We start from the raw sequence: 23,660 nt of genomic DNA, 5'->3' as shown, positions 1-23,660 counted from the left end.
TCATGTTTCATTATCACTCAATCAATTACCTTTTCAGAGCTCTGCCCTGGGCTTAGCACATAAGTGCCATTAAAAATAAGGCACGGCAATGCCTTTACTTTCTTAGAAGTTTGCGAAGATTCAGCATTTTGTCTAAAACTTTGACAAACTTCTATAGATGCGCAGTAGAGAGTATATTGACTGGTTGCATCACAGCCTGGTATGGAAACACCAATACCCTTGAACAGAAAAGCCTACAAAAGGTAGTGGATACAGTCAGGTTCATCACGGGTAAAGCCCTCCTCACTATAGAGCATATTAACAATGAGTGTTGTTGCAGGAAAGCAGCATCCATCATCAAGGACCCCCAGTATCCAGGCCATGATCTCTCCTCACTGCTGCCATCAGAAAGGAGGTACAGGAGCCTCAGGATCCACGCAACAGGATTCAGGAATGGTTATTACCCCTCAACCATCAGGCTCTTGGACCAGAAAGAAATAACATCACTCAATTTCACTCACCCCAACACTGAACTGTTCTCACAGCCTATAGTTTCACTTTCAAAGACTCTTCATCTCATTTTCTTGATACTTATTGTTTAGTTTTTTTGCACAGTTTGTTGTCTTTTGCATGTTGGATGTTTGTCGGGTTTTCGTTGCTTCTATTGTGTTCACTATGAATGAGGTTCACTTCTCAAAGTAGTGTATGATGACATATATGTACTTTGATAATAAAATTACTAGATGTTTGAACTTTGAATGTCGTTATTTCATAGAAGTATTAATATGTTGAACTTTTGAGTATATTATTCACAAATTGTCTAGTTATACATATTTTATTTGCTTTAGGAAGTTAGAGAACATTAAAATGAAGTGAGCTATGAAGGATTCATGCAGCTTCTCAGTTGGAAGATCTGCCCTTTCCATACTTGAAAGTCAAGTTTATTGTCATGCACATGTGAATGAGAAGCTTGCAACAACATCACAGGCACATAGCATTAGAGTCACAGCAGTCACGAAAAAAATCATAAACCTAAATTATACAAAATTATAAAACAAAGAATACAATTAGAACAAAAAAGTCCTTGTAGTAGGAAGTGAACATAGTGCTAATATTCTGAGGTAGTATTTGGAGTTATGCAGGTTGGTTCAAAAAAAATAGTTGAAGGGAAGTATCTGTTCTTTAATCTGGTATAATGGGACTGCAGGCTTCTGATCTCTGGCCTAACAGTAGCATGGTCTAATTGGTGGGAAAATAGATACAGTCTTCTTGAGCTAATATTTCATGTAGGTATTATCACTGGGAATATTCTTTCCACCTTTCTTCTCAGCCCTGAGGAAAGGTCTCGACCATCTGTTCATTTCCATAGATGCTGCCTGACCTGCTGAGTTCCTCCAGCACTTTGAGTGTATTACAGTGGCAGAGAGGGATGTGTCCATGATGTATTGGGCTGAGATTACTAAGCAAATTTCCCTGCTTCTACACATTTGAATTGTTTTATCAGACCATGATGTAACTGGCCATGTTACTCTGGAACAAGAGGAGTTTGAGAGTTCAGTGACATGCCAAGCCTCCTTAACCTTCTACGAATGTAGAGACCTTCCTTCTAATTGCATCTGTGTGCTGGGCCCAGCTCAGGGCATCAAAACACACCCTGTCCTAGGCCACCTACATGCAGGTAATTGTTCTGCTGTTCTAGCTATGTGAAGAGAAATCGAATACCTTCAGAGAGCAAAACAAGTGAACAAAACATCTTCCCAGCAATTTTTAATTATTGGTCTCCTGATACATACAATGAAAGATGAGAACTTCACTTCCCAGTCTCAAGCACATCCTCCGCCCTGTGTTGTGTGTGACAGGAGCTGTCCCCTACCTTTCCTCACTGCAGGCAATGGGCTAACTCACATCTTTTCCAATTAAATTACTTCCCTGTTGATAAGTAGAGGATTAAGGGAAGGTTCTCACTTTTTCATTCTCTTTGATTGAAATGTTATGGTTATAAATAATTCTAAGCAACAGGAATGGGGTGTCCTGTCAAACAGATGCATTATGTTCCTAGTGAGACCCAGAGCCAGTCTGAAAATGTCACATTGAAAACTGGTTACTAAAACAATACTAACCTGTCCCAACAGCATGCAATTTACATAACTGCTTTGAAAAGCATAACCATTAACTAATTTTGATATTTGAACCATCACGATTGAGAGAAGGGTGACCAATTGCTAGAACTCAGATAACTCATTCAAGAGTGAAGAACTTCTCAATTCAACCTGAAAGTGGAGAAAGAAAAGTAGCTTTTGCTTTCAAAGTTAAAATTAATTTATTTTCAAGGTACGTATACGTTACCACGTACTACATTGAAATACATTTTTTGCAGACGTTCACAGGAAAAAAGAACTACAATAGGCTTTTACCGAAAACTGTGCATAAATAAATAATGACAAACAGCCGATGTGCAAAAGAATTCAAATTGTGTAAAGAAAAATATCCCTGAGAACATAAGTTGTAAAACGTCCTTTAAAGTAAGTTCGTAAGTCATAGATGCAGTTCAGATTGGTGGTGAGGGAAGTTATCCATGCCAGTTCTGGAGTCTGATGGTTGTAGGGTAATAACTCTTCCTGAACCCAGGGCTGGGAATCCTAAAGCTTCTGTACTTCCTGCCTGATGGTAGTAGCGAGAAAAGGGCATGGCATGGATGGCAGAGGGTCTTTGATGATGAATCCTGCTTTCTTGTGGCAGAAATCCATGTTAATGTATTCAATAATATGGAGAACTTTAGCTGTAGTAGGCTTGGGTGTATTTGTGTAATGGACTCGGCTGTATGTATGTAATGAATGCAGCTGTATGTATGTAATTGACTCAGCTGGGTGTGTGTAATGGACTCGGCTGGATGTGTGTAATGAATGCAGCTGTATGTATGTAATTGACTCAGCTGGATGTGTGTGATGGACTCGGCTGGATGTGTGTAATGGACTCGGCTGGGTGTGTGCAATGGACTCGGCTGTATGTAAACGTATTCAATGATATGGAGAGTTTGGCTCTGATGGACTCAGCTGGATGTGTGTAATGGACTCGGCTGGGTGTGTGCAATGGACTCGGCTGTATGTAAACGTATTCAATGATATGGAGAGTTTGGCTCTGATGGACTCGGCTGGATGAATGTACTGTAATGGACGGCTGTATGTGTGTAATGGATTTGGCTGTATGTAAACATATTTAATGATACTGAGAGCTTTGGCTGTGATGGACTTGGATGTATGTACCATTTCGGCAGCCTTTTTCATTCCTGAGCACTGGTTGGGATGCAACCAGTTGTGTATCTATAGAATTTGACAAAGTTTTGGTAACATGTCTAATCTACACGAGCTTCTAAGAAAGTGGAGTTGTTTTAATTATACTCCAACTAAATATCCAAAAGGAAAAAAGGTAGCAGTCATTTCCTAGATATTTCAATCAAAAGGAAATACACACTGCATAAATCATCCAAAATTGCAAAGCGTTTAACTCATCAGCACATGTTGTGAAATTTGTTGTTCTTGCGGCAGTAATAGTAAAAACTGTGAACTGCAGCATATGCATACAGCTATATATAATAGTTACACTAAATAAGTAGTGCAAAACAGTAGGAAGGTCGTGTTCATGGGTTCACTGTCCATTCAGAAACTGAATGGCAGAGGGGAAGAAGCTCTTCCTGTGTCTATAGCTACTGTATAAATCACTCAAAATCTAAAGAACTAAATCACATTGATACTAATCTATGTATTTAGGCAGCTTAGCTTTTCTTGTGGGATGGCTTAGTGCAGTAATTTTAAAGCCATTTCAAAAAAAAATTACAGTGGCTATAACTTATGCTTGAAATAATTTAATCATTTGTGCTATTTCATCACGATACTTTTGGAAGAATTGTGCGGAAAAGCAAACCAAAACCCCCAGCACCATCCCTTTATATGTTAATCGCTCCAACATCAATCAGTCCTGTTGTGACCTTCTTTGATCAATGTGGTGTAATTTAGAATTCCAGAATGATGAACAGATCTTACAGCAGAGCGAGCCTTCACCTCTCCTGTACTAAGACAGAAGAAGAAGACCTCATGAATAGATGGTTGTATGTAATTTCATACTGCATATGAAGCATCTGTAGGGAATCTGTGTCTTGACCAGGACCAATAACGAAAAGGAACAGTGCTTGCACACGTTTCAGTCCAATACTGACAGGACGACAGGCAGAATGTACTGTATGAACATGATCTACATCTTATATGTGCATAAAGACAGTTCCGACTCAGTGTCTCAGTATGGACAAATGCTGCCATAAAAGCAATCAGATTATATACAAGTGAATAACTTAAAAGTGAGTTTTATTAGTTATATGTATAATTGATACTTGATTGGTACACAAACATCGTTCAGACCAAAAATGTCTATATACAGTATGTCCAATGGGCACGGCACAACACTTTACAGTGCAGGTGATCCAGCTGCAATTCACGCCGCTGCCTGTAAGGAGCTTGTATGTTCCCCCCCCCCCCCCACCACCCCGTGACCTCATGCATCTCCTCCAGGCACTCCTGCTTCCTCCCATTGTCCTTCCAGTTGGTAGGTTAATGTAAATTGTCCTGTTTTTAGGCTAGGATTAAATCAGAGGATTGCTGGGCTGGGCTTGAGGGGTAAGAAGGGCTTATTCTACACTGCATGCTGATAGATAGATAGATAGATAGATAGATAGATAGATAGATACAAATTGACCAGCTCCTTGTTTCAGGGCTTTTCAGCAATAAGGACAAAGGACCATTGCCATGTCCGTAGCTATAACTGCATTAAGAGTATTAATCTCTTACTTCTAGTAAGAGCTCTGAAAATACAAATTTGGTGCACTGTTTAAATATCACGCATGCCTTCAAGCTGAAATAGTACTAAACTATAGTACTGGCTCAGTTTAAAAAATTTGGATATGCAGGACATGTCCTCACACAGAAGAATTTAATGACAATGTGGGTTTAATCTTTAGTAAGCGCATTGCTGTAATTATTGCCAGCTGCACTAAGAGCACCACCAAGGAAATGATTTATCACACATTGACTGTAAATTAGCACTTAAGCAGAATATCAGGATATATTCTTTTGTGTTACCATCTTTTAAAATAGAGCATTTGAACAGATTCCAAAAATAAAAGCAAACCACTGGAAATCTGAAATAAAAGCAGAACACACTCAAGTTGCTGTGTGCTTCCACTATGTTGAATTATTCAAATGCAGAACCTGCTGACAATTATAGTCGCGTCATTCTCATGAACATACAGCTTATGGAGATACTTACTGAAAGGTTGCCTGAATTTGTCAGGTCAGAAATGGAATAAAATTTAACAGCATTATAATAACAAAAATATAAGAATCTCTGAGAGTAGCATAAAATTCAGGGAAGAGTTTCAATTAAGTCATAGTTGCATAGCAACTTCCATGAATACATGAAGTAGAAATAAACAGAAGGATACAGGGTGTTGGGGCAAGTGAGAGGGGTGATGTTTTTACAGAGCACGGATACCAATGTAGCAGATTGTTTAGCTTCCTTCATCTCTTTACACTCCATTGCCAGCAAGCCCTAGTATTTGCTCTTTCCCTCTGCTTCTTGCAATCCATTGTGCTCAATGAACCAAACTTTGGAAGAAACCCCACAATTTTTATTTTATTTTACTGAGATAAGTGCAGAATAGACCCTTCCAAACCTTGGAGCCACACCAATTTACAGTGACTAATTAACCCACCAACTGATATGTCTTTGGACTGTGGGAGGAACCCCACGCAGTCATGGGGATAACAGACAAACTCCTTAAAGGCAGTGGTGGGATTTGAACCCAGATCACTGCTGCTGTGAAGCGTTGTGCTAACCACTACGCTACTATGCCACAATGTTACACTATTGGTCAGAGATTTATTTCTTAGCACATTAATCCATGTAATCGGAACCACTTCAACATACCTGTTCCAAAAATATATATCTATGTAAATTGGCTGAGAAAGTTTGATTGCTTATTTATGAATATGCTAAGATTCCTGCAAGATATTGTATTTAATGAGTAACTCCAAAGAAAGGACAAATTGGAGTTGGGTCAGAGGTCAGAATTATAAAAACAGTCTGAACTTTGAATCCAGTTCCAATCTACTCACTTTTGAGTACAACAGAGGATGCGTAAGGAGCAGATATTTAATGTATCCAAAGGATGGATTGCCAACTTAACCATTTTAGTAAGACTGATTGACTTAGCCCGTTTATTATGCTTTGCTGGATTTCCTACATTCAGGAAACACAGCAGCTGAAGAGAAGTGAGAACTACTTTGAATAAAAGATAAGTGTGCTAGTAGTAATAGATCAGCTGTAAACCAGGAGTAGTAGTAATGTTCCTTCCCAGTCACCCAAAATCCTTCTCAAGGCTAGACTTTTCCCTCCCAATACAAAGCTGTCTGGGGCCTGGGGTTAACATCCCCACATTTACCTTCCTCTGCCCCAAAGTCAATCAAACCGGTCTCTAACTTGGTCATGTCGCTTCCTCTTCTGACTGGATTCGAGCTGACATCCGAATGCACAGAGTTGAAACACTCAGAGAAAACACTCGCCCACACGCCGTATATTCTAGTCCAGTTAATATCAACAATGATGTGGGTTTTTTTCTGGTTGGCAGGATGCCACTGGACTTGCTGTTAGTGTCGCATTTTACAATTTATAATAATTACTTACAGGAACGTACTGGAAGTACACATACTAAATTTTCTGATGATACAAAGGAAAGTAGCAAAGTAAGTGAAGGAACTGCAGAAGAGCTGTGGATACAAGACTTGGCAAATGGAGTTTAATGTGGGAAAATGTGAAATTATTTATTATGTCAGGAAACATGGAAAATTATCACCTACATGGATAGAGGTTGTGGAGTTCTTAGTGTCCTACTCTTTGAGTCATTAAAGGTATCAATAGAAACACAGAAACAAAGAAAACCTGTAGCACAACACAGGCCCTTCGGCCCACAAATCTGTGCCAAACATGTCCTTACCTTAGAAATTACCTTAGAAATTACCTTAGAAGTTACCCATAGTCCTCTATTTTTCTGAGCTCCACATACCTGTCCAGGAGTCTCTTAAAAGACCCTACCATTTCCACCTTCACCATAGTCACTGGCAGCCCATTCCACACATTCACCACACTCTGCGTAAAAACTTACCCCTGGTATCTCCTCTGTACCTACTTCCAAGCACCTTAAAACTGTGCCCTCTCGTGCTAACCACTTCAGCCCTGAGAAATAGCCTCTGACTATCCACATGATCAATGCCTCTCATCATCTTATACACCTCTATCAGGTCACCTCTCATCCTCCGTCGCTCCAAGGAGAAAAGGCCAAGTTCACTCAACCTGTTCTCATAAGGCATGCTCCCCAATCCAGGCAACATCTTTGTAAATCTTCTCTGCACTCTTTCTATGTTTTCCACATCCTTCCTGTAGGGTGGCGACCAGAACTGAGCACAGTACTCCAAGTGGGGTCTGACCAGTAATAGACAATAGACAATAGACAGTAGGTGCAGGAGTGGGCCATTTGGCCCTTCTAGTCAGCACCACCATTCACTGTGATCACGGCTGATCATACACAATCAGTACCCCGTTCCTGCCCTCTCCCCATATCCCTTGACCCCGCTATCTATAAGAGCTCTATCTAACTCTCTCTGGAATGCATCCAGAGACTTGGCCTCCACTGCCTTCTGGGGCAGAGCATTCCACATATCCATCACTCTCTGGGTGAAAAAGTTTTTCCGCATCTCTGTTCTAAATGGCCTACCCCTTATTCTTAAACTGTGGCCTCTAGTTCTGGACCCCCCCATCAGCGGGAACATGCTTCCTGCCTCCAGTGTGTCCAATCCCTTAATAATCTTATATGTTTCAATCAGATCCCCTCTCATCCTTCTAAATTCCAATGTATACAAGCCTAGTTGCTCCAATCTTTCAACATATGACAGTCCCGCCATTCCGGGAATTAATCTTGTGAACGTACGCTGCACTCTCTCAATAGCAAGAATGTCCTTCCTCAAATTTGAAGACCAAAACTGCACACAATACTCCAGATGGGGTCTCACCAGGGCCCTGTACAGCTGCAGAAGGACCTCTTTACTCCTATACTCAATTCCTCTTGTTATAAAAGCCAGTATTAAGTCAGTTCTTCTCTCTGAGCGCAATGAACCTTTGAATATGAACTCTCATATTCAAAATGCAGCAGAAGCATCTTCGATTATTTTTATGGCAGAGTTTACAGTGGGTGAATAGGAACACAAGAGTTTAGATTACAACCACACCAGCACGAACTTCCTTAAAGTGCAAGTGACTTGAGAGGCCTTTTTAATATTTATATATCGAAAGAAAATGTATTTTTCTCCCAGCCTACAGGGAGTTTATCCTGCTATAAGAATATGTCTGTTGTTTTTTGATTAGGCTCCTAAGTCACTCTCCAGTGGAAAAGCTGTAAATGAGCACTAGGGGGCAGAAGAGCACAACATCTGAAAATTTAAGTTGCCTCTTCTGGCCGCAAAGAGACTAACAGATTTATTTTGAAGTGTTTTGAAAAGTATTTCACTTTTTTTTTCTATGCAACTGGCTATTAATATTGCTAGAAAATAATTTATTTATTTTGTAATTGATTTTTTTTAATGTTTGCACTAGTTCTACAGTTAATGCGACTACCTCATAGCTGCAGTGAGTTGCAGTTTGTCCTGACCATGGCTGTGCTCATGTGGAGTTTACACTTCCCCTCAAATCCCAAAATAACTGGTAGGGTAATTAGCTACTGTATATTATCCTGGCGTAGGGCAGTGGCCAAAGAACCAGCGGGTACGTGAGGAGAAACAAACTGTATAGCAAAAGGAAGAATCGGAATCTCATTTACAGTACTTTCTCATTGCCTGTTACGCTGCTGGCATTTAGGACAGCAATGGAGGTCCACCATCAGAGGGGGAAGGGTGGGAAGTCGATTGGTGAAAGAGGTGAAAGGCTAGAGAAGAGGAAGTCAGGGATAGGGTTCCTCTTGTCCTCACCTACCAACCCAAGCAGTCCTTCCAGGTGAGGTGACACTTCACCTGTGAGTCTGTTGGAGGAGTCTGTGGGATCTCCTAGTGGCCACCCATTTCAATTTGACTTCCCATACCCATTCCGACATGTCAGTCCATGGCCTCCTCTACTGCCGCGATCAGGTTGGAGGACCAGCACCTTATATTCCGGCTGGATATTTCGAACCTGATGGCATGAATATTGATTTCTCCAATTTCTAGTAATTGTCTTCCTCCCTTCCTATTCCCATTTCTCTCTCTCACTTTATCTCCTGGCCTGTTCATCAGCTCCCTCTGGTGCTCCTCCCCCTTCCCTGTCTTCCATGGCCTTCTACCCTCCCCTATCAGATTCCCCTTCTCCAGCCCTCTATCTCTTACACCAAACAAGTTTCCAGCTCTTTACTTCACCCTTCCTCCTCTCTTGGCTTCACCTATTACCTACCACCTTGAGGTTCCTCCTCCACTCCCACCTTCTTACTCTGGCTCCTTATTTTCTTTTCCAGTCCTGCCGAAGGGTCTCGGCCCGAAACGTCGACTGTTTACTCTTTTCCATAGATGCTGACTGGGCTGCTGTGTTCCTCTGGCACTTTGTGTGTGTTGTAAATATGGAATTGTCCTTTGATCTTTAGCATATAAAATGTTGTGTAGTGTTGGGTCAGACAGACCCTCTTCCTCTGAGAGGGTCTCTATCCAATGCCAGCTGTGTCTCGTTTTGTCAGATAAGAAGACTACTTCATATCTGCCAATACTTCTCTCCGGTGACTTAGTTCATGCGACAATATATTTCACAAACACAGAATGGCTGTGGCATTTTATACTCAGTGAATTAACTCTGAAACATGGTTACTAATATAATGTAGGAAAATAGATTTTCTTTATTTTAATTTTGCGTGTGTCATTGTTTGTTAATTGTACCATGCATTACATAAGCCTGTTTAAAGTATCACCTATTACGGGGGAAATCATACTAATGGAAAACATGAATTATACCATTTATTCATGCCACTGTATTCAGTTGAATTTTAATGATGATTGCACAAAATTATTTGGTAGAAAAGATTAAAGTAATGCATTTACATCGTATCAATTCATGAACTGCCCAAATCTAATTCAAAGAGTATACTAAGGTGCTTAAGTGCGAGCTCTCATTGTATCTTAATTTACATAAGTATGATCAAGTATATCCACAGAGCATTATATTCAACTTACTGTCCGATATTTGCTTTGTAATTACATCCCTAATTCAGCTTCTTGAGCCAAGCAGCCTGTTGTTTCGGAATGTGGAACGTGGAATTTTGATCCAATGTTTATCAGAGCCAAAATTCCAGAGGGTTATCAGTCAAACTGTCATGGGCTGTCTGACCCAGTGACCTTTATATGGCCTGATATGTTCTTAAATAAGCCACTTAGAATGTAGATCTTTACCCTTGATTCATGTTTTTAAATATTCCTGAATCACAATCCAATTTGCAAAGGCACAGTGCAGTCTGAGATCTCGTAACAATTCTTATGTTGATGATTGTCAGTTTTATATTCAGTAATGTCCACTCCACTGATCCCATTCAAACCATCAAGCAGCATGTTTCTGTCCTCATCTGCCAAGACTTGCCAGAGGGTTTGAAAATGTCAGAATAGAAAGTAATCAGCATTGAACTACCATCTTTCAACTGTTATCTCAGCATTAAATCTTCTGTAAACATTCCAGTAAGTGCAGCTGCCCTGAAATATTTACTTAGTCATTTCTAGCTCTTTTGACTGCCACCTTGGGTTATCTGGTCTGCTGCTATGAATAGTTCCCTTGATTTAAACTGTATGAAAATGGTCCATTATTTTAACCCCCCCCCCCCCCCCTTGACAAATTCACTGTAATTCTTCGGAAGTCCACTGCTCAGAACTTCCCTTGTTTTCTGTCCTTTGATAGACAGGAAGCTTAAAGCTCAAGTTTCAAAGTAAATTTTATTATCGAACTACATACATGTCACCATCTACAACCTGGAGATTCATTTCCTTGTGGATGTTCTCAGCAAATCTCTAGAATAATACAAGTGTTCTTTGTATTGAAAGAGTTCTTTGCAGAAGGGCAGATCCCAGAACGATTGCTTCTGCTCCTCCTTGCCACAAAAAATTCTTATAAAATCATCCCTCTTCTTTCCTTAAGTGTCCTCACCTCCCTCAGTTACAGGGTTTCCTGAGGATTGGAAAATATACCACCCACTGTGCAAAACGGAGTCAAAGCAGTAGCAGGCAGCCTCACAATATTAAAATGGAAAATGCTAAAAACACTCTGCTGGTCACGAAGTATCTGTGGAAACAGCAACAGAGTAAGAGTTTCAAGACTGAGATGCTTTATTAGCACTGAGAATGAGAGAAATCAAACCGGCGTTAATTTGCAGAGAAGGAGGTGAAGCCATAGCAATGACAAAAGATTACTGCTGAGGACAGGAGACCAAAATTCTCAACCAAAGGTAGGTTTTTCCTGTTAGCTGCCTTATGAGAACTACAGGTCAGTTTGTTCTAAAGGAGCTCAAAATCTACACTTGTTCAGCAAGGAAATCGAGTTTTTAAATGAGTCGTTCAGTCAAAAGCCAGCCAGAACTAAAAGCCTGGAGCGAGCGTTGAGTCCAGTTTTGGTCACCTACCTACAGGAAAGATGTAAACTAGGTTGAGGGAAAATTTACAAGGATGTTGCTGGGTCTGGAGGCACTGAGTTATAGGGAAAGATTGAATAGGTTGGAACTGTATTCCTTAGAGTGCAGAAGATTGAGAGGAGATTTGATAGAGGTACAGAGCACAAAATTATGAGGGAAATATATATAGGGTAAATGCATGCAGGCTTCTTTTCACTGCGGTTTGGTGGGACTCCAACCACAGGTCATGGGTTATGGGTGAAAGGTGAAAAGTTTAAGGGGAACATGAGGGGAAACTTCTTCATTCAGAGAGTCGTGAGAGTGTGGAATGAGCTTCCAGCATGAGTGGTCCATGCAAGAACATGTTTTCAGCATTTAAGAGAAACTTGGATAGTTACATGGATAGAAGGGGTATGGAGGACTATGGTCTCGGTGCAGGGCAATGGGAATAGACAGTTTAAATAGTTTCAGAATGGACTAGATGGGCTGAAGGGCCTTTTTCTGTGCTGTACTTCCCTATGAATGTATGACCCTGGGGCAGGCCATCATTGTCCACCGCAATGGACAACTTGATGATGAACACCATCACATCTGTTTCGTGATGCACGTGAAAACGTTTTTGAAATTTGTCATTTGTGTCAATGTGCTGGGGACAGTCCCCAAGTGTCACCAAACACTTCTGCGCTCACAAAGTCCAGCAGAACCACATGCAGACAACAAACAACAACAAAACAAACCACTTTCCTAAAATCCCCCTCTCCTCCTCTCCCCACCCATAAACACACTGATAGGCCTTATATCCCAGGACAGGTCACATCCAGGCCTCTGACCTCTAAACCATGACCCCAAACCTGCAGAAGTGGGGCATCAACCTCCAGTCTTGCTGACCTAGGGGCTTCGACCTTTGAGCTTTGGCCTGTGGGCTTTGTGTTCCAGACTCACCAGCTTTGGGCTTAGACCTGCAGAGTATTTCAAACGAACAGTTCATTCTCAGTGAGGTCCTAACAAGCATTAGCAATAAGCATTTCAGACCCTGTGGGACAGAAACGAGCCTCTAAGTGTGGCTGGGGCACCTAGCGTAGAGAGTACAGGTTACAGGACAAAGGTAGGATTGAAGTGAGAGGGAGTTTGGTATGTACATGTAGACAGAATGGGCCATCTTTTGTTCATTACACCTCTAACACTGTTCTAAAGACTTGTCATTATCATCAAATTTCTGTTGCAATGTGATTCCATTCAGCAGATTACCCCAGCAACACGTTGGCATAGGTTTAGCAACTCTCTAATCTATCTACTAGTCAACCAGGGCAACGAACAACCTGCTGGAGGAACTCAGGAGATCAAGTGAAGGGAAACGGGCAGTCATCATTTAGGCTGAGATGCCAGGAGCTCATCCACAGATTGCTTATCGCCCCTGATTCCAACATCTGCAGTGTCTTGTGTCTACACTTGTCAATGAGTCTGTCAACTTCCAGCCAGTTTACTTCTGGTCCAATGTTGATTGACTGCTAACTGACTCTTGCAATTCTGAAGCAAAAGGACGTTGTTAATCTTTAGTTCGATGCTGAAGCTATAAGGCCCATTTACTCACTCAAGCAGTTGTAAAATAAGACACCATGGATGCTAGAAACAAGAACCAAATGTGCTAAAAATATTCAGCAGTTTATGCAGCATATATGGTGAGAGAAACCGGAAGAAAATTAGTATTTGATTGTATTTTTAGAAATAGAAATGGTTGAATATATAATAGTTGAATATACAGAACTAAACTGAACTGTACTGAAGTATAACTTTATAGTGTTATATGTGTTTTTAAACTGTGTTTTCACTTGATCTCTTTTTGTTGCCATTGTTGCCGGGGGGTGAGAGGGGTGTGATGCTTGATGATTTTCTTCAGGTGGGCTGGTTCTATGGTTCTTTGTTTTGTGGCTGTCTGGCGAAGATGAATCTCAGGGTTGTATACTGCATACATACTTTAATAATAAATGTACTTTGAATCCTGGAACTTTGAGTTTATAAAGAAGTATAGCGGGGACATGGGACAGAAAGGTTGGATGATGAATGTGGAAATCAGAAGGGTGATGTTAATGAAAAAAGAAACAAAAGACAAATCCAGAGAAGCTGTAAGGGGCAGTGGCAGAATCCTTACCAACAGCTGCTATCCATTGAGGGTTCTCATCTGAAACGGTTGCTCACTGTTGAGTCTGGAATTTCATAAAGGGACACAATAGTATTAGTCTGATGAAAAAATACAGAACAATAGTTAAAGTTGTCAAGCATTACTGAGGTTGAAACTGTAACTGCAACTTGTTCTCAACAAGAATGAAATCTATATAGATGAATCATTAATGATAAGTATTCAGCTGAAAGCCATCTCTGAGGGTGAACAAAGGATCAAACTGTCCTCTGCCAGAGCCATTAATAGGGGATCTAAAAATAGGAAATTAAATGATACCTCCATGCAGGAAATTATTTCTGCAATATTCCTCCAGAAAGATAAGCCCAGACTGTAAGAGCTAATCCTTCAGCTGAGCTGTTGTCTCACAGCTGCTGCACTCCTGGCTGCATGGAGGGAAACTCACTGTAAATTGCCCGAAATATCATCTTACACTGAGCTCCAAAGTGAATCTCTGAGTGGAGATTAGATAAATAGAATAGTGATTATCACATGAAAACATTTATTTAATCTGTGCATTTTTCATCTATATAAAAAAAGGCATTAGTGAGTGGGAAAAGAATTTGGAATATAGTATTTGGTCTCGGGTATGACCCTAGGAAGAGAGAGAAACTTGGGAAGTAAGTTATGCCTCACACCAAAAGGACACAACTTCTGAGATTAGTCAGTTCAGAGCAGATCGTAAAGTAGATCTAATAGCCAATGGCGGTATTGTGCAAAAATCTGTACAATGCACTGACATGACTTTACAGTTTCTTCAACCTACATCTATAATGGTACATTACTCACTTGGATATTTGTTTGCAAGTAATTCATGGTACTTATCATCTTATAGTCAAATAAATGTGGGTGGTGGACTTTCACAACTCGTATAACGATTGGGCATTGAAGGAGTTAGCTCTTGCATGCTAGGACCTTCCCTAACCACAGACAGCTTTTGCACAAGTGATCACCCCTTCATTTAGGCATAGTAATGAATCAGTAGTGCTGAATTCAGTGGAAGCTGCCTCTGCAATAATAGGTTACATTATCACCCAGGCTGGGATCTCCTGTATATTTGAGGTGAAGATACCTTCACCTCACGTGGCAAATGACCATTGCTTTGGAATGCTGTTCGAGCACTCCTCTCCTTCCCCACCCTTTGTTCTTCCCTTAGGCCCCCCGTTAGAACTCATCTGTCTGGCTAAGGTTTTGATCACCATACTGAGTTCATCTTCTTTGTTGTGGAGTCCACTTTCATTTCAACTCCATCTCTGAAGCACTGTGGACCACAGTTTGCATTAGAAGTTCATCATGTATGCAAGTTATTGTATTATTTACAAGAAGAAAGCTTTAAGATTTATAGCTCTATTAGAAAAGATACACTTCCAGGCCTAATTATTCACTGTGGGATGCAAGTTATCAGGTAGTGGTCTTTAAGAAAATGTGTACTGATATAATCCAGATCTATTCTATATGTTATGAGAGAAAGATGAATCTGAGAAAAGCAAGATATTTATTTGCAATGTACTTACAGAGCCAAAATACATCAAATAAAGATAAATAAATAAAACTTTACAGAATAATTAAAATTAGAAATGATTGTGGCAATGAGTATTTTTAAAAACTGTTATGTTTAATAATTCCATAACACATCCATGTGCTCTCTGGAATAATGTAAATTAATAAATCTACTTAAGTAACCTCTTAAGCTGTATTTAATCAGTAGATCTCATTACAAGTTCTAATTTCAATGGTTCAATTAATTAATTCAGTTGAGGAATATACACTCAGTGGCCACTTTATTTGGTACAGCTGTACACCTGCTCGTTAATGCAAATATTTAATCAGTCAGGGTTGCAATACATGGGTTCGGCTCTGAACAATATCCAAACAGAGGATGGTGTTGGGGTCTATCAGAATAACTTGTAGCAGGAAGTGAAGACAATGAATTGGAGCTTCCTAGCACTTGGTTGGAGAAGATGTCTGTTAGATGTCAGTATTAACCAGTGGCAGCAGAAATGTCAAGAGATAAAGAGCTGGGTGTTGTCAGTTTACATGTGTACACTGGCAGGTGCCTCCAAGAGACAGTTGTCTGTAAGAGGAATTGAGTTTGAGACCTTCCCAACACTTAGTACAATATTGAACAATTTTCTGCTGGGGTTTGCGCAAAAGAGACAGTAAAGGAATTGGAGAGGAGGCAGTGAGACAGTACTGAGTGTTGCAGGATTAAATATGTACAGTATATGTGCTTTCAGACAATTTTCTAAATGGCTAATGTGCACTGGAAATATGTGGGTGGAGAGGGAAATATATTTTAGGTTGATTTCCGTGGATGGGTGTGAAAGTAGGAGGTTATTGTCACTGATTCAACAGCACTGACAAGGAATAATAAATTGCCCTTATTGTAAGGCCATCAGCACAAAAACTGCAATTCAAGTAATACAACATCATCGCTTGCATCCTGGGAATAAAAGGGCATCAGATTAGGTTTGCTATTGCTGATCCTGTTATGATACTGCTAGAAAGTCATTCTCGCCAATGATTTATTTTCAAATGTGGAACTAAATGGAACAATATACTTTCAGATATCAGATGACAATTAGGGAACAATATTCAGTTTGGCAACTCATTACAAGAAATGACTGTAACCTTCAAGTTCAGCTGGTGGTGTTAGTCTAGGGAAGACAGTCTCTGACCAGGCCAGATGAGTGAAATCTGAGGTGCAAAACCTTTTGTTTGTGTGGATGCTGTGTGATGTGTTTCCCCGTTACAAATCACTACCACAAAATAACAGACAGTGCAATTAGACAATTTAGCTTTATAACTCTTAATTTGTCTAGAGGGTTAGTAAAGAAAAGGGCCCATTTCAATGAGCCAGTCTAATGTGCATGTTGGAGCCCACAGTTTCCCATCAATTTCCCATCAATTTCCATCAATTTCCCGCAGGCATCGTCGACTCCCGGCCCCATTCCAAGTCCACTCTGTCCAGCAGCCTACAACCTCTCCATTCTGACATCTTCTCTCTCCATCTCCCACCGAACCAAAGACCTTGAACAACTCACTCTTGGGCACGCAACAAGAAAAAATACTCCAAAGCCCCTGTTACCTCTAGTCATAACCCAAACACTGCTGCTACAGAGCAACCATTACATTAGCATTACCTTTCCCAGGGTGTTACACTCTCCCCCCCCACCAAATTTACTCACGTCCTCATGACTTTGAGATAATTTTCCAACTCTTCCTGCAAAGCACAAAGTCCAACCCAGGTGTAAAAGACAGCGACATAGCTCCCCATAACGGTAGGGGCCACACTCTGTTCCCCTGGTGCTGCATAAGCCAGCCTGTCTGGTGGTCTCCTGATTCTCTGCGACCTCCGTACCCCCTCAGCTACCTCTTCATGTTCCGACACCACTGGGGATACTTCCGGTCTACCTGGAGAGGCCTCCCCCCGGTCTATCACTTGTTCCCTCCTGCAACTCGGACCCCTCTGTCCCTTGGCCGAGCACTGATTCATCCCTTTCCGGGTCTCGCTGAACCCCAGGCAGTTCTCAGAGAGCCCCCCCCCCCTCTGATTTCACCTGACTCAGTGTGAGAAGAGTTGGGAACCTCTTCTTCAATCAGTGTGGAGTTAGCAAAAGGCAGCATATACCATATCCCACTTCCTCATCCTCCGCATTAGTAGCCCTCTCAGGGGTGGGGGCTGGTCTAATCTCCTCTGCTGTTTGTCCTACAGTCGCCTCGTGTCACCGCAGGGTCCTCTTACTAGGTGCAGGCTCCAACTTGGGCTCTGGGTCTACCTGCATCTCTTGTCCCAGAGGCAGAAGGTGGTTCCAATGGAGAATCTTGACAGGCCCATTCCCATCCTCTGGTTTCACCCAGAAAACTGGTACATTTGGCATCTGACTCTCCACCACATAGGGCGTAGCCGTCCAGCAGTCAGCCAACTTTTGCTTCCCAGCTAGCTCCAAACTCCTTATGAGAACTCGGTCTCCTGGCACGATTTGGGAGAACCTAACCTTTTGATAATACCTCCTTTTCTTTCCTTGATTTTGCTTGGCAGCTGCGACCCCGGCTAACACATCGGCCTTTTCCAGCTCCCTTCTCATATCAGACACATTCTGGTAAGTCTTCAGAGGTAGGTTGCCCTTGGCAGTTCCAAAACAAAGGGCAATCGGCAACCTCACCTCACGTCCAAACTTCAGGCAGTATGGTGAGTACCTGGTAGCTTCACTTCGGGTACAGTTGTAACTGCGGACCAGATGTCCATATGTTGACTCCACCTGCTCTTCTTGCTGATCTCTAAGTTTCTGAGCATGTCTAGCAAATTCCAATTAAACCTCTTGGGCTGGGGATCACCCTGTGGGGAGTAGTCCTCGGCTTCTGGACTCCGAGCATGCTCAGTAACTCATGGATGAGTCTGCTCTTGAAATCCCATCCCTGCACTATATATCCACCTGGGGAGGCCGTAATAAATGAAATACTTCTCCCAAAACACTTTGGCCACCGTGGACACCCTTTGATTCTTGGTAGGGAAAGCTTTTGCATATCTGGCGTAGAGATCAGTGATGTCTAAGACATTCACCATGTTGCTGGCATCAGGTTCTATTGAAAGGAAATCCATACACACCAGATCAAGGGGCCCTGCACTCTGCAAGTGGGACAACGGAGCAACGCTCGTAGGCAGCATCTTCCTCTATATGCATTGAATGCACGACTTCCAGTATTCTTCGACCTCCAGCTCCATTCAGGGGCCAGTAGAACCGATCTCTGAGCAATCCATATGTCTTTTCAACCCCCAAATGTCCAGAGTCATCATGAAGGGACTTCAACACCATTCTCCAATACTTCACAGGCAGAACCAGCTGAGAATGCTGAGGCTGGTCCAGGTGTGACATGACCTGGTATAGGATCTGGTTCCTCAACTCCAATCTGGGCCATTCCCTCAGCATTGGAGGCATCGCAACGTGTTTTGTCTTCTCCACTTGGGCCATGTCTCCCTTTTCAACTACTGACTGAATGGTACCAATGCCCAGATCATCACGCAGAGCAGCTGCCACTTCCCCATGACTCAATTCTGGTACACCCTATCCTCATTATATTCATCTTCAGACTATGCGGATCCACAGTTATGCGAGGAACCTGTTTCTACCAGCGTCTCCTTATATGCGTCCAAAAGTCACAGTTATGTGAGAAGCCCTGCTTTTCTGCCAATACAAGTCAGGTGCGCCTGCCTCACAGTCTCACTGTTGGGACGAGAAGCACCGTTTTCCCACCAATACAAGTCAGGTGCGCCCGCCTCACAGTCTCACTCCCACCAGTGGTTTTGGCAAGGTGTGGATGTGCCATCTTGCAATCTTAAACTTTTGTTGTTTTTACCTACGCTGCAGTGATTTTGTGCTTGAAATATTTAACTATGCCTCCTAAGCATCCGATGTCAAGTCCTGGGCTATCAGCCAAGAGGCAGAGGACTGCTTTAACACTTGAAGAAAGTTGGAAATTATAAACAGGGCGGCGTCAGACGAGACCGGGCTTTTTTGGAAGTGTATGCCGAAACGCACCAACATAAGTAAGGATGAAGAAACTGCATCAGGTTTCAAGGCAGCAAAGGATAGATTGACTTTGCTTATGTGTTCCAATGCCGAAGGAGACTGTAAGATGAAGCCTCTCTTAGCTTACCATTCACTAAACCCCTTTGGTCTTAAGGGTTTGAGTGAGAATATGCTTCCTGTCCACTGGGCAGCTAACAAGAAAGCATGGTCACATTGAAGATTGGTTTGCTAATCATTTTGCTGTTGAGGCTGAACCCTACTGCTGGGAACAGAATCTTGTCTTTAAAGTTCTTTTGTTACTTGATAATGTGCCAGCCCATCCTGAACATTTGGACAACATTCACCCTAAAGTAGCAGTGCGTTTCCCGCCGCCTAACACAGCACCGCTGATTCAACTACTTAACCAAGGTGTGATATCCACATTCAAGGCGTATTTTTACAGCAAACTATCTCTCAGATGCTGCAAGCAACAGACAATTTTGAAAATCCCGGGAGTTTACGAACAGTGAGGGAATGGTGGAAGTCCTTCAACATCAGACATGTCATCAACAACACTGATGAATCCTGGAAAGAGGTCAGGTCTGTGAGAGTTCTGTGAGTGTTCATTTACCCCTTGCTGTCCTTGATGATCCTGCCGACACACAACCATCTACCTCATCCATGTAAAGCTGCCGGACATCACAACAGCCACTCATCTCCCGGAACAAATACACCTACCACTGTTGGTGAGTACTGTACACCCCAGTATGTTAACTTTCTATGATTTATTACGTTGAATATTACCTTAACTTGATGAAATATAACATGAATGTTGCCTTGTGGTACTGCTTTTGTGTCGTATTGTTAAGGAAATGTGAATAAATTACAGATAAAACGTATTTAGGAAGCCCTCCAGAACACATCCCTATTTTCTCCAATTAAATAATTACTCATATTATGTGATTTCACATGATGCATCACTGTGAGGAACGTATCCACCGCATATAACAAGGAAAGGGTAATTGATTTGTCTTCAGAGCAGTCAGGTTACAGTAAACTTGTGGAATGGCATCATCAGAAGCTCCCAATCCATCCTGCCCTTGCCTTCTGTCTGACTCACCATGATGGCAAACTGGCACATGTCCTTCACCCTCAGGGCAGGAATGCTCTCCCACTCTTTGTCCCTGTCCAGCCCTTCAGGGACAAAGCATCAGCATCAGTTTTCCTACTTCATGGCTGGTACTTCAGGTTGAAATCAAAGGCAGGCAATGCCACCAACTACCAATGACCTGTGGCATCCGATTCTGCCACGATCAGGATATTGTCCATCCTCACCTCAAACTTAGCACCATAGGGGTAGTCACTCAACTTAACCATCACCGCCCATTTCAACGTCAGAAACTCCAACTTGTGCGTGGGATAGTTTTCCTGGAGGGCGACAGGCTCCAGCTGACAAATGCAATGGGTCGAAGGATGACCCACTTTCACGTAGCCCCTCTCAAACCTCCGATAGTAGCACAGAACCCAAGGAATGAGTGCAAAACACTCATAGTCTGGGGCCTTGGCCATGTGGTCACCGCCGTCTTAGACGGATCTGTAGCTACTCTATCTTGTGAGACTATGTGCCCAACATAGCTGACAGACATCTTGCAGGACTGGCAATTGTCCAGGGAAAGTTTTAACCCTTCAGCTTTCCAGTGGCCCAGCACCTTCAGGAGCCTTGCTTCATGCTCTTCCAAGGGGGGCCCAAACACTATGGGGTCATCAGGATACACCAATACCTCAAGCAAGTTCATATCCCCCACCATTAACACCTGGACGTTTGCAGGGCTCCCAATATGCCCTGGGGCATCCTTTCAAACTGGAAGAGTCTTAGTGGACATATAAATGCCATGTCCTCTTTGTCAGCCTCACTCGTGGGGATCTGGTAACATCCACTCCTCAAGTCCAGCACACTGAACCACTTCACACCACTCAGACAGGCCAGCACCTCTTTGATCCTCGGGACTGTATACTGGTCAGGGATGGAGCGCCTGTTCAGAGTCTGATAATCCACACACATCCATACCTTCCCATTCTTCTTTCTGGCCACTACTATTGGGGACGCATAAGGGTTTCAGCATGATCCCAGCTTCTTTCAACTTCCACAACTGCTGCCAAACATCTTCTACCTCTGCAGGGGCCAGTCACCATGACCTCTCTCTGAACGGGGTGTTCTCAGTCACCTGGCTGGTGTGACGAGTGCTCTTGGAACAACCTACATCAAACTCATCAGTGGAAAAGACAGCTTCCTGCTTCAACATCTTCTCTTCCAACCCGCAGGAACCCTGCAGTCCTCGAAGTTGAATGACTCAGCAGTCAACTTTCCCCTTTTTCAGATAGTTTCTCCCTGGCTTGTCTCACAGGGACTCTAGACATTACCGTCACCAGGAAGAGATGTGCTGGGGCATCCCCTGCTTGAAGATGACCTCCCTCTTTGTAGTGTTCTGGACAATCACTGCATCCTGTTTGCCTGTACAACCGAGGGCTTCTGCAATTTGGACTCTATCAATACCCCAGCAGGTAAGCCCAACTCCTCTTCATGGTCTTCTGGATTGTCCACTAAGAGGGCCTCGCCCTCAGGCATTCCAGGAAATTTGGGGGTTCCCATCACTCTTACTACTTCCCCAGGCCATAACACAATTGGTTTTGACTCAGTAAACCACACAGTCCCTTGTCTGAACTTGGTATCCGGCCCAATGCAGCCACGCACTTCCTCAAAAACAGCTTGAAACCAGGTGGACGGGCAATGTTCTCAGAAAGCTCTCTCCAGCTTTCTCCTTGCAAGTTCCCTTGAGCCTTCTCACAATAGGAATGTTGGCCCCCACCAGAATTGAAACACTGCTCTTCTCATTGGGGTCCGGACAAATCAGCACTAATGTATCAAAACCTCAGCCACTCCCACATCGGCCTCCGAAAACTCCAGGGTCACTGACAAATAACCATCGTATGGATAATCACCCTTACTAAGACCCCAGATCTCCAGTGTACTGAGTGGCATTAATGGTAAATGCGTCAAATACTAGTTGTAGAATGAATGGAACAGTGAAGTGACCTGCGACCCTGTGTCAAGTTTGGCTCGAGTATAAGCACCCTCTATCCATAGCGATACACTGGAGGCTGGCCCCACTAAACCTTTAGGATTAGGGATTTTTCTTTAGGGTGTTCCTTGATATATTGCCGGGAATGTGATTCCTCCACCCCCCACCCCCCGATACGCCAGGCTGTCCCCTTACTGGGTCTCTTTTAAGTTTTTCCACCATCTCTCTCTGCTTACGTACCCGGGGGCTCACTCTCCAAGAGGATTCCCGTTGTTCACACTCCCGCCTGAAGTGTCCATCTTCACCACAGTTATAACAGACAATACCCTTCTCATGCGACACAGCTGCTAGCAACCCTCCGTATAGTCCGTCCCTTAGAGGATTCGCCTCCCTATCAGCTCCATCATATGGGGAGGGGGAGGTCACACCCACTGACAACAACTGGGACATCTCAGTTCTCAACACTGCCCCAATTCTCCTCCTCTCATACTTCTCTCATCAGTTCAACAAATGCCTGAATGGCCCCTCTGCGCCACAAGCAATTTAGCTGCCTCTCTAGCCAAAAGATGTAGGCAGAAAGCTTCTCCCCCTGCTCCTGCCGCATGTGCTGAAACCCCGTCATGAGCTCCAGTGGGCTCCCTGTTGTGCCAAATGCATTTTCCATTTAAGCCCCAGCAAGGGGCTTACCAAGGGGGTAGTGGGACTTTACAGCTCTCAGCAGCCCGCCTCCTCAAACTCTCTTTCTCTACATCATCAGAGCACTGCCACTCATCTAACTCACCTCATACTCCTCTTCCCCCTTGGGGGTGGGCGTTATTCCAGAGAGTAGTCGGAGCCTACCATAGCTGGAACTTTGGACCGAGGCACTTTTTTCCATTTATTCACCAGGAAAATAAGGACAGATACTAACTCAGAATTCTCACTCTTCAGTGGGGGACAGGGACTCATTAAACATATAAATCAGACCACTCTTTCCCTTCACTAAGCAGAGACAGGAGACCCCTGTCTCTGAAGTCTCCCCCGCCAGCTACAGGAGACTCGTCTTGTGCTTCGGCCTACTTTCCTACACTCTTCTCCTCTGGAAAGTGTGGATAGACCAGGACCCCCCACCTCTCCTGGGGCCCCAATAGTACTGGCAGTTCCACTGCCATTACGTCAGCACTAGTCTGAACTAAAACAAAGTCTGTGCCCATTGTTTTATCAAACCTCCA

Source organism: Hypanus sabinus, chromosome 3, assembly GCF_030144855.1.
Source record: "Hypanus sabinus isolate sHypSab1 chromosome 3, sHypSab1.hap1, whole genome shotgun sequence".
NCBI classification, from domain to species: Eukaryota; Metazoa; Chordata; class Chondrichthyes; order Myliobatiformes; family Dasyatidae; genus Hypanus; species Hypanus sabinus.
This window is presented reverse-complemented; position numbering follows the sequence as displayed.